This window comes from Parasteatoda tepidariorum, chromosome 7 (genome assembly GCF_982258835.1).
Source record: "Parasteatoda tepidariorum strain Cologne lab strain chromosome 7, Ptep-v5.0, whole genome shotgun sequence".
Taxonomy (NCBI): Eukaryota; Metazoa; Arthropoda; class Arachnida; order Araneae; family Theridiidae; genus Parasteatoda; species Parasteatoda tepidariorum.
Window position 1 is genome coordinate 9,049,448 of NC_141761.1, and position 18,653 is coordinate 9,068,100.

The window sequence follows — 18,653 nt, forward strand, 5'->3', positions numbered from 1 at the left end:
TTAAAACGCCTCCTCCTCGTCAGTAAACAAAACTTATTTTGGCAGATTGTGGGCCCACTAATTGGTATATAAAAAAATCCTTCGGTACATATATTCCATACATTAAATTCTAATTTTTGGTGGAGTTTGAAATTTATAGGTTAATATTATAGGGAGTTACGGGGTGATATGTGTGCGTGCCTCCTGATATGACTTCTGCCCCTTTTTCAGCCATTATTCACTCTTTAACAAAGAAAAATATTTCTTTCCTCATATAGAACACTTTATTCGCTTTAAAATATTGAAAAAAAGTTAAATAAACAGTATAAATTAAAATAAATAAATGAATAGACTTTATCAGAAATTTTTCCGATTATTAGCTATTATTCGTTATTTCCCAAAGAAAAAATAGTATTTTTTTATATACAGAACACTTGATTCACATTAAAATATAAAAAAAATTATAAAATAAAATAATATAAAATGAAGAAAAGATTTGAATGTCGACCGTCGCAGGGTTTCGAACCCATAGCCCCCGGGACACCAAATCTGACTTGCCACTCAGCTTTAGCAACTGCGCCATGATTCACATGCCTGAACGCGAATATTTAGCTTAAAACGCCTCCTCCTCATCAGTAAACAAAACTTATTTTGGCAGATTTTGGGCCCACTAATTGGTATATAAAAAATTCCTTCGGTACATACCTTCCATGCATTAAATTCTAATTTTAGGCGGAGTTTGAAATTTATAGGTTAATATTATAGGGAGTTACGTGGTGTGCGTGCCTCCTGATATGACTTTTGCTCCTTTTTCAGCCATTATACGCTCTTTAACAAAGAAAAATATTTCTTTCCTCATATAGAACACTTTATTCGCTTTAATATATTGAAAAAAAGTTAAATAAACAATATATTTTAAAATAAATAAATGAATAAAATTTATCAGAAATTTATCCGATTATTAGCTATTATTCGCTATTTCCCAAAGAAAAAATTGTTTTTTTTTTTTTTATATACAGAACACTTGATTCACATTAAAATATAAAAAAATTTATAAAAAAAAAATAATATAAAAAAAAGAAAAGATTTGAATGTCGACCGTCGCAGGGTTTCGAACCCATAGCCCCCGGGACACCCAATCTGACTTGACACACAGCCTTACCTACAGCGCCATGATTCACATGTCTGCCCGCGAATATTTAGCTTAAAACACCTCCTCCCGGTTAGTAAACAAAACTTATTTTGGCAGATTGAGGGCCGACTAATAGGTATATAAAAATATCCTTCGGTACAATTGTTCAATACATTAAATTCTAATTTTGGGCGGAGTATGAAATTTATAGGTTAATATTATAGGGAGTTACGGGGTAATATGTGTGCGTGCCTCCTGATATGACTTCTGTCCCCTTTTCAGCCATTATTCGCTCTTTAACAAAGAAAGATATTTCTTTTCACATATAAAACACTTTATTCGCTTCAAAATATTGAAAAGAAGTTAAAAAAAATAATATAAATTAATATAAATAATTAAATAAAAATTATCCGAAATGTATCCGTTTATTAGCTATTATTCGCTATTTCCCAAAGAAAAAATAGTATTTTTTTATATACAGAGCACTTGATTCACATTAAATTATAAAAAAATTTATAAAAAAACTAATATAAAAAAATTAAAAGATTTGAATGTCGAACGTCTCAGGGATTCGAACCCATAGCCCCCGGGACACCAAATCTGACTTGCCACTCAGCTTTACCAACTGCGCCATGATTCACATGCCTCCCCGCAAATATTTAGCTAAAAACGCCTCCTCCCGGTCGATAAACAAAACTTATTTTGGCAGATTGTGGGCCCACTAATTGGTATATAAAAAAATCCTTCGGTACAGATGTTCCATACATTAAATTCTAATTTCAGGCGGAGTTTGAAATTTATAGGTTAATATTATAGGGAGTTACGGGGTGTTATGTGTGCGGGCCTCCTGATATGACTTTTGTTCCTTTTTCTGCCATTATACGCTCTTTAACAAAGAAAAATGTTTCTTTCCTCATATAGAACACTTTATTCGCTTTAAAATATTGAAAAAGAGTTAAATAACTAATATAAATTAAAATAAATAAATGAATAAAATTTATCAGAAATTTATCCGATTATTAGCTATTATTCGCTATTTCCCAAAGAAAAAATAGTATTTTTTTATATACAGAGCACTTGATTCACATTAAATTATAAAAAAATTTATAAAAGAAATAATATAAAAAAAAGAAAAGATTTGAATGTCGACCGTCGCAGGGATTCGAACCAATAGCCCCCGGGACACCAAATCTGACTTGCCACTCAGCTTTACCAACTGCGCCATGATTCACATGCCTCCCCGCAAATATTTAGCTAAAAACGCCTCCTCCCGGTCAGTAAACAAAACTTATTTTGGCAGATTGTGGGCCCACTAATTGGTATATAAAAAAATCCTTCGGTACAGATGTTCCATACATTAAATTCTAATTTCAGGCGGAGTTTGAAATTTATAGGTTAATATTATAGGGAGTTACGGGATGTTATGTGTGCGTGCCTCCTGAAATGACTTTTGTTCCTTTTTCAGCCATTATACGCTCTTTAACAAAGAAAAATATTTCTTTCCTCATATAGAACACTTTATTCGCTTTAAAATATTGAAAAAAAGTTAAATAAACAGTATAAATTAAAATAAATAAATGGAAAAAATTTATCAGAAATTTATCCGATTATTAGCTATTATTCGCTATTTCCCAATGAAAAAATAGTATTTTTTTATATACAGAACACTTGATTCACAATAAAATATAAAAAAATTTATAAAAAAAATAATATAAAAAAAAGAAAAGATTTGAATGTCGACCGTCGAAGGGATTAGAACCCATAGCCTCCGGGACACCAAATCTGACTTGCCACACAGCTTTACCAATTGCGCCATGATTCACATGCCTCCCCGCAAATATTTATATAAAAACGCCTCCTCCCGGTCAGTAAACAAAACTTATTTTGTCAGATTGTGGGCTCACTAATTGGTATATAAAAAAATCCTTCGGTACATATATTCCATACATTAAATTCTAATTTTTGGTGGAGTTTGAAATTTATAGGTTAATATTATAGGGAGTTACGGGGTGATATGTGTGCGTGCCTCCTGATATGACTTCTGCCCCTTTTTCAGCCATTATTCGCTCTTTAACAAGGAAAAATATTTCTTTTCACATATAGAACACTTTATTCGCTTCAAAATATTGAAAAGAAGTTAAAAAAATATTATAAATTAAAATAAATAAATAAATAAAAATTATTCGAAATGTATCCGTTTATTAGATATTATTCGCTATTTCCCAAATAAAAAATAGTTCTTTTTATATACAGAACACTTGATTGAGGTTAAAATATGAGAAAATATATTAAAAAAAATAATATAAAGAAAATAAAAAATTTGAATGTCGACCCTCGCAGGGTTTCGAACCCATTGCCCCCGGGACACCAAATCTGACTTGCCACACAGCTTTAGCTACTGCGCCATGATTCACATGCCTGAACGCGAATATTTAGCTTAAAACGCCTCCTCCTCGTCAGTAAACAAAACTTATTTTGGCAGATTGTGGGCCCACTAATTGGTATATAAAAAAATCCTTCGGTACATATATTCCATACATTAAATTCTAATTTTTGGTGGAGTTTGAAATTTATAGGTTAATATTATAGGGAGTTACGGGGTGATATGTGTGCGTGCCTCCTGATATGACTTCTGCCCCTTTTTCAGCCATTATTCACTCTTTAACAAAGAAAAATATTTCTTTCCTCATATAGAACACTTTATTCGCTTTAAAATATTGAAAAAAAGTTAAATAAACAGTATAAATTAAAATAAATAAATGAATAGACTTTATCAGAAATTTTTCCGATTATTAGCTATTATTCGTTATTTCCCAAAGAAAAAATAGTATTTTTTTATATACAGAACACTTGATTCACATTAAAATATAAAAAAAATTATAAAATAAAATAATATAAAATGAAGAAAAGATTTGAATGTCGACCGTCGCAGGGTTTCGAACCCATAGCCCCCGGGACACCAAATCTGACTTGCCACTCAGCTTTAGCAACTGCGCCATGATTCACATGCCTGAACGCGAATATTTAGCTTAAAACGCCTCCTCCTCATCAGTAAACAAAACTTATTTTGGCAGATTTTGGGCCCACTAATTGGTATATAAAAAATTCCTTCGGTACATACCTTCCATGCATTAAATTCTAATTTTAGGCGGAGTTTGAAATTTATAGGTTAATATTATAGGGAGTTACGTGGTGTGCGTGCCTCCTGATATGACTTTTGCTCCTTTTTCAGCCATTATACGCTCTTTAACAAAGAAAAATATTTCTTTCCTCATATAGAACACTTTATTCGCTTTAATATATTGAAAAAAAGTTAAATAAACAATATATTTTAAAATAAATAAATGAATAAAATTTATCAGAAATTTATCCGATTATTAGCTATTATTCGCTATTTCCCAAAGAAAAAATTGTTTTTTTTTTTTATATACAGAACACTTGATTCACATTAAAATATAAAAAAATTTATAAAAAAAAAATAATATAAAAAAAAGAAAAGATTTGAATGTCGACCGTCGCAGGGTTTCGAACCCATAGCCCCCGGGACACCCAATCTGACTTGACACACAGCCTTACCTACAGCGCCATGATTCACATGTCTGCCCGCGAATATTTAGCTTAAAACACCTCCTCCCGGTTAGTAAACAAAACTTATTTTGGCAGATTGAGGGCCGACTAATAGGTATATAAAAATATCCTTCGGTACAATTGTTCAATACATTAAATTCTAATTTTGGGCGGAGTATGAAATTTATAGGTTAATATTATAGGGAGTTACGGGGTAATATGTGTGCGTGCCTCCTGATATGACTTCTGTCCCCTTTTCAGCCATTATTCGCTCTTTAACAAAGAAAGATATTTCTTTTCACATATAAAACACTTTATTCGCTTCAAAATATTGAAAAGAAGTTAAAAAAAATAATATAAATTAATATAAATAATTAAATAAAAATTATCCGAAATGTATCCGTTTATTAGCTATTATTCGCTATTTCCCAAAGAAAAAATAGTATTTTTTTATATACAGAGCACTTGATTCACATTAAATTATAAAAAAATTTATAAAAAAACTAATATAAAAAAATTAAAAGATTTGAATGTCGAACGTCTCAGGGATTCGAACCCATAGCCCCCGGGACACCAAATCTGACTTGCCACTCAGCTTTACCAACTGCGCCATGATTCACATGCCTCCCCGCAAATATTTAGCTAAAAACGCCTCCTCCCGGTCGATAAACAAAACTTATTTTGGCAGATTGTGGGCCCACTAATTGGTATATAAAAAAATCCTTCGGTACAGATGTTCCATACATTAAATTCTAATTTCAGGCGGAGTTTGAAATATATAGGTTAATATTATAGGGAGTTACGGGGTGTTATGTGTGCGGGCCTCCTGATATGACTTTTGTTCCTTTTTCTGCCATTATACGCTCTTTAACAAAGAAAAATGTTTCTTTCCTCATATAGAACACTTTATTCGCTTTAAAATATTGAAAAAGAGTTAAATAACTAATATAAATTAAAATAAATAAATGAATAAAATTTATCAGAAATTTATCCGATTATTAGCTATTATTCGCTATTTTCCATAGAAAAAATAGTATTTTTTTATATACAGAGCACTTGATTCACATTAAATTATAAAAAAATTTATAAAAGAAATAATATAAAAAAAAGAAAAGATTTGAATGTCGACCGTCGCAGGGATTCGAACCAATAGCCCCCGGGACACCAAATCTGACTTGCCACTCAGCTTTACCAACTGCGCCATGATTCACATGCCTCCCCGCAAATATTTAGCTAAAAACGCCTCCTCCCGGTCAGTAAACAAAACTTATTTTGGCAGATTGTGGGCCCACTAAATGGTATATAAAAAAATCCTTCGGTACAGATGTTCCATACATTAAATTCTAATTTCAGGCGGAGTTTGAAATTTATAGGTTAATATTATAGGGAGTTACGGGGTGTTATGTGTGCGTGCCTCCTGAAATGACTTTTGTTCCTTTTTCAGCCATTATACGCTCTTTAACAAAGAAAAATATTTCTTTCCTCATATAGAACACTTTATTCGCTTTAAAATATTGAAAAAAAGTTAAATAAACAGTATAAATTAAAATAAATAAATGGAAAAAATTTATCAGAAATTTATCCGATTATTAGCTATTATTCGCTATTTCCCAATGAAAAAATAGTATTTTTTTATATACAGAACACTTGATTCACAATAAAATATAAAAAAATTTATAAAAAAAATAATATAAAAAAAAGAAAAGATTTGAATGTCGACCGTCGAAGGGATTAGAACCCATAGCCTCCGGGACACCAAATCTGACTTGCCACACAGCTTTACCAATTGCGCCATGATTCACATGCCTCCCCGCAAATATTTATATAAAAACGCCTCCTCCCGGTCAGTAAACAAAACTTATTTTGTCAGATTGTGGGCTCACTAATTGGTATATAAAAAAATCCTTCGGTACATATATTCCATACATTAAATTCTAATTTTTGGTGGAGTTTGAAATTTATAGGTTAATATTATAGGGAGTTACGGGGTGATATGTGTGCGTGCCTCCTGATATGACTTCTGCCCCTTTTTCAGCCATTATTCACTCTTTAACAAAGAAAAATATTTCTTTCCTCATATAGAACACATTATTCGCTTTAAAATATAGAAAAAAAGTTAAATAAACAACATAAATTAAAATAAATAAATGAATAGACTTTATCAGAAATTTATCCGATTATTAGCTATTATTCGCTGTTTCCCAAAGAAAAAATAGTATTTTTTTATATACAGAACACTTGATTCACATTAAAATATAAAAAAATTTATAAAAAAAATAATATAAAATAAAGAAAAGATTTGAATGTCGACCGTCGCAGGGTTTCGAACCCATAGCCCCCGGGACACCAAATCTGACTTGCCACACAGCTTTAGCAACTGCGCCATGATTCACATGCCTGAACGCGAATATTTAGCTTAAAACGCCTCCTCCTCGTCAGTAAACAAAACTTATTTTGGCAGATTGTGGGCCCACTAATTGGTATATAAAAAATTCCTTCGGTACATACCTTCCATGCATTAAATTCTAATTTTAGGCGGAGTTTGAAATTTATAGGTTAATATTATAGGGAGTTACGGGGTGTGCGTGCCTCCTGATATGACTTTTGCTCCTTTTTCAGCCATTATACGCTCTTTAACAAAGAAAAATATTTCTTTCCTCATATAGAACACTTTATTCGCCTTAATATATTGAAAAAAAGTTAAATAAACAATATATATTAAAATACATAAATGAATAAAATTTATCAGAAATTTATCCGATTATTAGCTATTATTCGCTATTTCCCAAAGAAAAAATTGTTTTTTTTTTATATACAGAACACTTGATTCACATTAAAATATAAAAAAATTTATAAAAAAAAAATAATATAAAAAAAAGAAAAGATTTGAATGTCGACCGTCGCAGGGTTTCGAACCCATAGCCCCCGGGACACCCAATCTGACTTGACACACAGCTTTACCTACTGCGCCATGATTCACATGCCTGCCCGCGAATATTTAGCTTAAAACACCTCCTCCCGGTTAGTAAACAAAACTTATTTTGGCAGATTGTGAGCCGACTAATAGGTATATAAAAATATCCTTCGGTACAATTGTTCAATACATTAAATTCTAATTTTGGGCGGAGTATGAAATTTATAGGTTAATATTATAGGGAGTTACGGGGTAATATGTGTGCGTGCCTCCTGATATGACTTCTGTCCCCTTTTCAGCCATTATTCGCTCTTTAACAAAGAAAGATACTTCTTTTCACATATAAAACACTTTATTCGCTTCAAAATATTGAAAAGAAGTTAAAAAAATAATATAAATTAAAATAAATAATTAAATAAAAATTATCCGAAATGTATCCGTTTATTAGCTATTATTCGCTATTTCCCAAAGAAAATATAGTTCATTTTATATACAGAACACTTGATTGAGGTAAAAATATAAGAAAATATATTAAAAAAAATAATATAAAGAAAAGAAAAAAATTGAATGTCGACCGTCGCAGGGTTTCGAACCCATAGCCCCCGGGACACGAAATCTTACTTGCCACACAGCTTTACCAACTGCGCCATGATTCACATGCCTGAACGCGAATATTTAGCTTAAAACGCCTCCTCCTCGTCAGTAAACAAAACTTATTTTGGCAGATTGTGGGCCCACTAATTGGTATATAAAAAAATCCTTCGGTACATATGTTCCATACATTAAATTCTAATTTCAGGCGGAGTTTGAAATTTATAGGTTAATATTATAGGGAGTTACGGGGTGTTATGTGTGCGTGCCTCCTGATATGACTTTTGTTCCTTTTTCAGCCATTATACGCTCTTTAACAAAGAAAAATATTTCTTTCCTCATATAGAACACTTTATTCGCTTTAAAATATTGAAAAAGAGTTAAATAAACAATATAAATTAAAATAAATAAATGAATAAAATTTATCAGAAATTTATCCGATTATTAGCTTTTATTCGCTATTTCCCAAAGAAAAAATAGTATTTTTTTATATACAGAGCACTTGATTCACATTAAATTATAAAAAAATTTATAAAAAAAAGAAAAGATTTGAATGTCGACCGTCGCAGGGATTCGAACCCATAGCCCCCGGGTCACCAAATCTGACTTGCCACACAGCTTTACCAACTGCGCCATGATTCACATGCCTGCCCGGAAATATTCAGCTAAAAACGCCTCCTCTCGGTCAGTAAACAAAACTTATTTTGACAGATTGTGGGCCCACTAATTGGTATATAAAAAACTCCTTCGGTACATATGTTCCATACATTAAATTCTAATTTTAGGTGGAGTTTGAAATTTATAGGTTAATATTATAGGGAGTTACGGGGTGTCATGTGTGCGTGCCTCCTGATATGACTTCTGTCCCCTTTTCAGCCATTATTCGCTCTTTAACAAAGAAAGATATTTCTTTTCACATATAAAACACTTTATTCGCTTCAAAATATTGATAAGAAGTTAAAAAAATAATATAAATTAAAATAAATAATTAAATAAAAATTATCCGAAATGTATCCGTTTATTAGCTATTATTCGCTATTTCCCAAAGAAAAAATAGTTCATTTTATATACAGAACACTTGATTGAGGTAAAAATATAATAAAATATATTAAAAAAAATAATATAAAGAAAAGAAAAAAATTGAATGTCGACCGTCGCAGGGCCTCGAACCCATAGCCCCCGGGACACGAAATCTGACTTGCCACACAGCTTTACCAACTGCGCCATGATTCACATGCCTGAACGCGAATATTTAGCTTAAAACGCCTCCTCCTCGTCAGTAAACAAAACTTATTTTGGCAGATTGTGGGCCCACTAATTGGTATATAAAAAAAATCCTTCGGTACATATGTTCCATACATTTAATTCTAATTTCAGGCGGAGTTTGAAATTTATAGGTTAATATTATAGGGAGTTACGGGGTGTTATGTGTGCGTGCCTCCTGATATGACTTTTGTTCCTTTTTCAGCCATTATACGCTCTTTAACAAAGAAAAATATTTCTTTCCTCATATAGAACACTTTATTTGCTTTAAAATATTGAAAAAGAGTTAAATAAACAATATAAATTAAAATAAATAAATGAATAAAATTTATCAGAAATTTATCCGATTATTAGCTTTTATTCGCTATTTCCCAAAGAAAAAATAGTATTTTTTTATATACAGAGCACTTGATTCACATTAAATTATAAAAAAATTTATAAAAAAAATAATATAAAAAAAAGAAAAGATTTGAATGTCGACCGTCGCAGGGATTCGAACCCATAGCCCCCGGGTCATCAAATCTGACTTGCCACACAGCTTTACCAACTGCGTCATGATTCACATGCCTGCCTGGAAATATTCAGCTAAAAACGCCTCCTCTCGGTCAGTAAACAAAACTTATTTTGACAGATTGTGGGCCCACTAATTGGTATATGAAAAAATCCTTCGGTACATATGTTCCATACATTAAATTCTAATTTTAGGTGGAGTTTGAAATTTATAGGTTAATATTATAGGGAGTTACGGGGTGTTATGTGTGCGTGTCTCCTGATATGACTTCTGTCCCCTTTTCAGCCATTATTCGCTCTTTAACAAAGAAAGATATTTCTTTTCACATATAAAACACTTTATTCGCTTCAAAATATTGAAAAGAAGTTAAAAAAATAATATAAATTGAAATAAATAATTAAATAAAAATTATCCGAAATGTATCCGTTTATTAGCTATTATTCGCTATTTCCCAAAGAAAAAATAGTATTTTTTTATATACAGAGCACTTGATTCACATTAAATGATAAAAAAATTTATAAAAAAAATAATATAAAAAAAAGAAAAGATTTGAATGTCGACCGTCGCAGGGATTCGAACCCATAGCCCCCGGGTCACCAAATCTGACTTGCCACACAGCTTTAGCAACTGCGCCATGATTCACATGCCTGAACGCGAATATTTAGCTTAAAACGCCTCCTCCTCGTCAGTAAACAAAACTTATTTTGGCAGATTGTGGGCCCACTAATTGGTATATAAAAAATTCCTTCGGTACATACCTTCCATGCATTAAATTCTAATTTTAGGCGGAGTTTGAAATTTATAGGTTAATATTATAGGGAGTTACGGGGTGTTATGTGTGCGTGCCTCCTGATATGACTTCTGTCCCCTTTTCAGCCATTATTCGCTCTTTAACAAAGAAAGATATTTCTTTTCACATATAAAACACTTTATTCGCTTCAAAATATTGAAAAGAAGTTAAAAAAATAATATAAATTAAAATAAATAATTAAATAAAAATTATCCGAAATGTATCCGTTTATTAGCTATTATTCGCTATTTCCCAAAGAAAAAATAGTTCATTTTATATACAGAACACTTGATTGAGGTAAAAATATAATAAAATATATTAAAAAAAATAATATAAAGAAAAGAAAAAAATTGAATGTCGACCGTCGCAGGGCCTCGAACCCATAGCCCCCGGGACACGAAATCTGACTTGCCACTCAGCTTTACCAACTGCGCCATGATTCACATGCCTCCCCGCAAATATTTAGCTAAAAACGCCTCCTCCCGGTCAGTAAACAAAACTTATTTTGGCAGATTGTGGGCCCACTAATTGGTATATAAAAAATTCCTTCGGTACATACCTTCCATGCATTAAATTCTAATTTTAGGCGGAGTTTGAAATTTATAGGTTAATATTATAGGGAGTTACGGGGTGTGCGTGCCTCCTGATATGACTTTTGCTCCTTTTTCAGCCATTATACGCTCTTTAACAAAGAAAAATATTTCTTTCCTCATATAGAACACTTTATTCGCCTTAATATATTGAAAAAAAGTTAAATAAACAATATATATTAAAATACATAAATGAATAAAATTTATCAGAAATTTATCCGATTATTAGCTATTATTCGCTATTTCCCAAAGAAAAAATTGTTTTTTTTTTATATACAGAACACTTGATTCACATTAAAATATAAAAAAATTTATAAAAAAAAATAATATAAAAAAAAGAAAAGATTTGAATGTCGACCGTCGCAGGGTTTCGAACCCATAGCCCCCGGGACACCCAATCTGACTTGACACACAGCTTTACCTACTGCGCCATGATTCACATGCCTGCCCGCGAATATTTAGCTTAAAACACCTCCTCCCGGTTAGTAAACAAAACTTATTTTGGCAGATTGTGGGCCGACTAATAGGTATATAAAAATATCCTTCGGTACAATTGTTCAATACATTAAATTCTAATTTTGGGCGGAGTATGAAATTTATAGGTTAATATTATAGGGAGTTACGGGGTAATATGTGTGCGTGCCTCCTGATATGACTTCTGTCCCCTTTTCAGCCATTATTCGCTCTTTAACAAAGAAAGATATTTCTTTTCACATATAAAACACTTTATTCGCTTCAAAATATTGAAAAGAAGTTAAAAAAATAATATAAATTAAAATAAATAATTAAATAAAAATTATCCGAAATGTATCCGTTTATTAGCTATTATTCGCTATTTCCCAAAGAAAAAATAGTTCATTTTATATACAGAACACTTGATTGAGGTAAAAATATAAGAAAATATATTAAAAAAAATAATATAAAGAAAAGAAAAAAATTGAATGTCGACCGTCGCAGGGTTTCGAACCCATAGCCCCCGGGACACGAAATCTTACTTGCCACACAGCTTTACCAACTGCGTCATGATTCACATGCCTGCCCGGAAATATTCAGCTAAAAACGCCTCCTCTCGGTCAGTAAACAAAACTTATTTTGACAGATTGTGGGCCCACTAATTGGTATATAAAAAAATCCTTCGGTACATATGTTCCATACATTAAATTCTAATTTTAGGTGGAGTTTGAAATTTATAGGTTAATGTTATAGGGAGTTACGGGGTGTTATGTGTGCGTGTCTCCTGATATGACTTCTGTCCCCTTTTCAGCCATTATTCGCTCTTTAACAAAGAAAGATATTTCTTTTCACATATAAAACACTTTATTCGCTTCAAAATATTGAAAAGAAGTTAAAAAAATAATATAAATTGAAATAAATAATTAAATAAAAATTTTCCGAAATGTATCCGTTTATTAGCTATTATTCGCTATTTCCCAAAGAAAAAATAGTATTTTTTTATATACAGAGCACTTGATTCACATTAAATGATAAAAAAATTTATAAAAAAATAATATAAAAAAAAGAAAAGATTTGAATGTCGACCGTCGCAGGGATTCGAACCCATAGCCCCCGGGTCACCAAATCTGACTTGCCACACAGCTTTACCAACTGCGTCATGATTCACATGCCTGCCCGGAAATATTCAGCTAAAAACGCCTCCTCTCGGTCAGTAAACAAAACTTATTTTGACAGATTGTGGGCCCACTAATTGGTATATAAAAAAATCCTTCGGTACATATGTTCCATACATTAAATTCTAATTTCAGGCGGAGTTTGAAATTTATAGGTTAATATTATAGGGAGTTACGGGGTGTTATGTGTGCGTGGCTCCTGATATGACTTCTGTCCCCTTTTCAGCCATTATTCGCTCTTTAACAAAGAAAGATATTTCTTTTCACATATAAAACACTTTATTCGCTTCAAAATATTGAAAAGAAGTTAAAAAAATAATATAAATTAATATAAATAATTAAATAAAAATTATCCGAAATGTATCCGTTTATTAGCTATTATTCGCTATTTCCCAAAGAAAAAATAGTATTTTTTTATATACAGAGCACTTGATTCACATTAAATGATAAAAAAATTTATAAAAAAAATAATATAAAAAAAAGAAAAGATTTGAATGTCGACCGTCGCAGGGATTCGAACCCATAGCCCCCGGGTCACCAAATCTGACTTGCCACACAGCTTTAGCAACTGCGCCATGATTCACATGCCTGAACGCGAATATTTAGCTTAAAACGCCTCCTCCTCGTCAGTAAACAAAACTTATTTTGGCAGATTGTGGGCCCACTAATTGGTATATAAAAAATTCCTTCGGTACATACCTTCCATGCATTAAATTCTAATTTTAGGCGGAGTTTGAAATTTATAGGTTAATATTATAGGGAGTTACGGGGTGTTATGTGTGCGTGCCTCCTGATATGACTTCTGTCCCCTTTTCAGCCATTATTCGCTCTTTAACAAAGAAAGATATTTCTTTTCACATATAAAACACTTTATTCGCTTCAAAATATTGAAAAGAAGTTAAAAAAATAATATAAATTAAAATAAATAATTAAATAAAAAGTATCCGAAATGTATCCGTTTATTAGCTATTATTCGCTATTTCCCAAAGAAAAAATAGTTCATTTTATATACAGAACACTTGATTGAGGTAAAAATATAATAAAATATATTAAAAAAAATAATATAAAGAAAAGAAAAAAATTGAATGTCGACCGTCGCAGGGCCTCGAACCCATAGCCCCCGGGACACGAAATCTGACTTGCCACTCAGCTTTACCAACTGCGCCATGATTCACATGCCTCCCCGCAAATATTTAGCTAAAAACGCCTCCTCCCGGTCAGTAAACAAAACTTATTTTGGCAGATTGTGGGCCCACTAATTGGTATATAAAAAAATCCTTCGGTACAGATGTTCCATACATTAAATTCTAATTTCAGGCGGAGTTTGAAATTTATAGGTTAATATTATAGGGAGTTACGGGGTGTTATGTGTGCGTGCCTCCTGAAATGACTTTTGTTCCTTTTTCAGCCATTATACGCTCTTTAACAAAGAAAAATATTTCTTTCCTCATATAGAACACTTTATTCGCTTTAAAATATTGAAAAAAAGTTAAATAAACAGTATAAATTAAAATAAATAAATGGAAAAAATTTATCAGAAATTTATCCGATTATTAGCTATTATTCGCTATTTCCCAATGAAAAAATAGTATTTTTTTATATACAGAACACTTGATTCACAATAAAATATAAAAAAATTTATAAAAAAAATAATATAAAAAAAAGAAAAGATTTGAATGTCGACCGTCGAAGGGATTCGAACCCATAGCCCCCGGGACACCAAATCTGACTTGCCACACAGCTTTACCAACTGCGCTATGATTCACATGCCTCCCCGCAAATATTTAGCTAAAAACGCCTCCTCCCGGTCAGTAAACAAAACTTATTTTGGCAGATTGTGGGCCCACTAATTGGTATATAAAAAATTCCTTCGGTACATACCTTCCATGCATTAAATTCTAATTTTAGGCGGAGTTTGAAATTTATAGGTTAATATTATAGGGAGTTACGGGGTGTGCGTGCCTCCTGATATGACTTTTGCTCCTTTTTCAGCCATTATACGCTCTTTAACAAAGAAAAATATTTCTTTCCTCATATAGAACACTTTATTCGCCTTAATATATTGAAAAAAAGTTAAATAAACAATATATATTAAAATACATAAATGAATAAAATTTATCAGAAATTTATCCGATTATTAGCTATTATTCGCTATTTCCCAAAGAAAAAATTGTTTTTTTTTTTATATACAGAACACTTGATTCACATTAAAATATAAAAAAATTTATAAAAAAAAAATAATATAAAAAAAAGAAAAGATTTGAATGTCGACCGTCGCAGGGTTTCGAACCCATAGCCCCCGGGACACCCAATCTGACTTGACACACAGCTTTACCTACTGCGCCATGATTCACATGCCTGCCCGCGAATATTTAGCTTAAAACACCTCCTCCCGGTTAGTAAACAAAACTTATTTTGGCAGATTGTGGGCCGACTAATAGGTATATAAAAATATCCTTCGGTACAATTGTTCAATACATTAAATTCTAATTTTGGGCGGAGTATGAAATTTATAGGTTAATATTATAGGGAGTTACGGGGTAATATGTGTGCGTGCCTCCTGATATGACTTCTGTCCCCTTTTCAGCCATTATTCGCTCTTTAACAAAGAAAGATATTTCTTTTCACATATAAAACACTTTATTCGCTTCAAAATATTGAAAAGAAGTTAAAAAATAATATAAATTAAAATAAATAATTAAATAAAAATTATCCGAAATGTATCCGTTTATTAGCTATTATTCGCTATTTCCCAAAGAAAAAATAGTTCATTTTATATACAGAACACTTGATTGAGGTAAAAATATAAGAAAATATATTAAAAAAAATAATATAAAGAAAAGAAAAAAATTGAATGTCGACCGTCGCAGGGTTTCGAACCCATAGCCCCCGGGACACGAAATCTTACTTGCCACACAGCTTTACCAACTGCGCCATGATTCACATGCCTGAACGCGAATATTTAGCTTAAAACGCCTCCTCCTCGTCAGTAAACAAAACTTATTTTGGCAGATTGTGGGCCCACTAATTGGTATATAAAAAAATCCTTCGGTACATATGTTCCATACATTAAATTCTAATTTCAGGCGGAGTTTGAAATTTATAGGTTAATATTATAGGGAGTTACGGGGTGTTATGTGTGCGTGCCTCCTGATATGACTTTTGTTCCTTTTTCAGCCATTATACGCTCTTTAACAAAGAAAAATATTTCTTTCCTCATATAGAACACTTTATTCGCTTTAAAATATTGAAAAAGAGTTAAATAAACAATATAAATTAAAATAAATAAATGAATAAAATTTATCAGAATTTTATCCGATTATTAGCTTTTATTCGCTATTTCCCAAAGAAAAAATAGTATTTTTTTATATACAGAGCACTTGATTCACATTAAATTATAAAAAAATTTATAAAAAAAATAATATAAAAAAAAAGAAAAGATTTGAATGTCGACCGTCGCAGGGATTCGAACCCATAACCCCCGGGACACCAAATCTGACTTGCCACTCAGCTTTACCAACTGCGCTATGATTCACATGCCTCCCCGCAAATATTTAGCTAAAAACGCCTCCTCCCGGTCGATAAACAAAACTTATTTTGGCAGATTGTGGGCCCACTAATTGGTATATAAAAAAATCCTTCGGTACAGATGTTCCATACATTAAATTCTAATTTCAGGCGGAGTTTGAAATTTATAGGTTAATATTATAGGGAGTTACGGGGTGTTATGTGTGCGTGCCTCCTGATATGACTTCTGTCCCCTTTTCAGCCATTATTCGCTCTTTAACAAAGAAAGATATTTCTTTTCACATATAAAACACTTTATTCGCTTCAAAATATTGAAAAGAAGTTAAAAAAATAATATAAATTATAATAAATAATTAAATAAAAATTATCCGAAATGTATCCGTTTATTAGCTATTATTCGCTATTTCCCAAAGAAAAAATAGTTCATTTTATATACAGAACACTTGATTGAGGTAAAAATATAATAAAATATATTAAAAAAAATAATATAAAGAAAAGAAAAAAATTGAATGTCGACCGTCGCAGGGCCTCGAACCCATAGCCCCCGGGACACGAAATCTGACTTGCCACACAGCTTTACCAACTGCGCCATGATTCACATGCCTGAACGCGAATATTTAGCTTAAAACGCCTCCTCCTCGTCAGTAAACAAAACTTATTTTGGCAGATTGTGGGCCCACTAATTGGTATATAAAAAAAATTCTTCGGTACATATGTTCCATACATTAAATTCTAATTTCAGGCGGAGTTTGAAATTTATAGGTTAATATTATAGGGAGTTACGGGGTGTTATGTGTGCGTGCCTCCTGATATGACTTTTGTTCCTTTTTCAGCCATTATACGCTCTTTAACAAAGAAAAATATTTCTTTCCTCATATAGAACACTTTATTTGCTTTAAAATATTGAAAAAGAGTTAAATAAACAATATAAATTAAAATAAATAAATGAATAAAATTTATCAGAAATTTATCCGATTATTAGCTTTTATTCGCTATTTCCCAAAGAAAAAATAGTATTTTTTTATATACAGAGCACTTGATTCACATTAAATTATAAAAAAATTTATAAAAAAAATAATATAAAAAAAAGAAAAGATTTGAATGTCGACCGTCGCAGGGATTCGAACCCATAGCCCCCGGGTCACCAAATCTGACTTGCCACACAGCTTTACCAACTGCGTCATGATTCACATGCCTGCCCGGAAATATTCAGCTAAAAACGCCTCCTCTCGGTCAGTAAACAAAACTTATTTTGACAGATTGTGGGCCCACTAATTGGTATATAAAAAAATCCTTCGGTACATATGTTCCATACATTAAATTCTAATTTTAGGTGGAGTTTGAATTTTATAGGTTAATATTATAGGGAGTTACGGGGTGTTATGTGTGCGTGTCTCCTGATATGACTTCTGTCCCCTTTTCAGCCATTATTCGCTCTTTAACAAAGAAAGATATTTCTTTTCACATATAAAACACTTTATTCGCTTCAAAATATTGAAAAGAAGTTAAAAAAATAATATAAATTAAAATAAATAATTAAATAAAAATTATCCGAAATGTATCCGTTTATTAGCTATTATTCGCTATTTCCCAAAGAAAAAATAGTTCATTTTATATACAGAACACTTGATTGAGGTAAAATTATAAGAAAATATATTAAAAAAAATAATATAAAGAAAAGAAAAAAATTGAATGTCGACCGTCGCAGGGTTTCGAACCCATAGACCCCGGGACACGAAATCTGACTTGCCACACAGCTTTACCAACTGCGCCATGATTCACATGCCTGAACGCGAATATTTAGCTTAAAACGCCTCCTCCTCGTCAGTAAACAAAACTTATTTTGGCAGATTGTGGGCCCACTAATTGGTATATAAAAAAATCCTTCGGTACATATGTTCCATAAATTAAATTCTAATTTTAGGTGGAGTTTGAAATTTATAGGTTAATATTATAGGGAGTTACGGGGTGTTATGTGTGCGTGTCTCCTGATATGACTTTTGTCCCTTTTTCAGCCATTATTCGCTCTTTAAGAGACAGTTTCCAGCAGATCACCGAATTCAAGCTTCACTGGCTGCTGTCAGTTTGCTGGTGGGTAACCACTTGGCTCTGTCTGCGTAGGGTCCGAGGGCGTGCGATATTGGTCCTCGTTAAACTGTA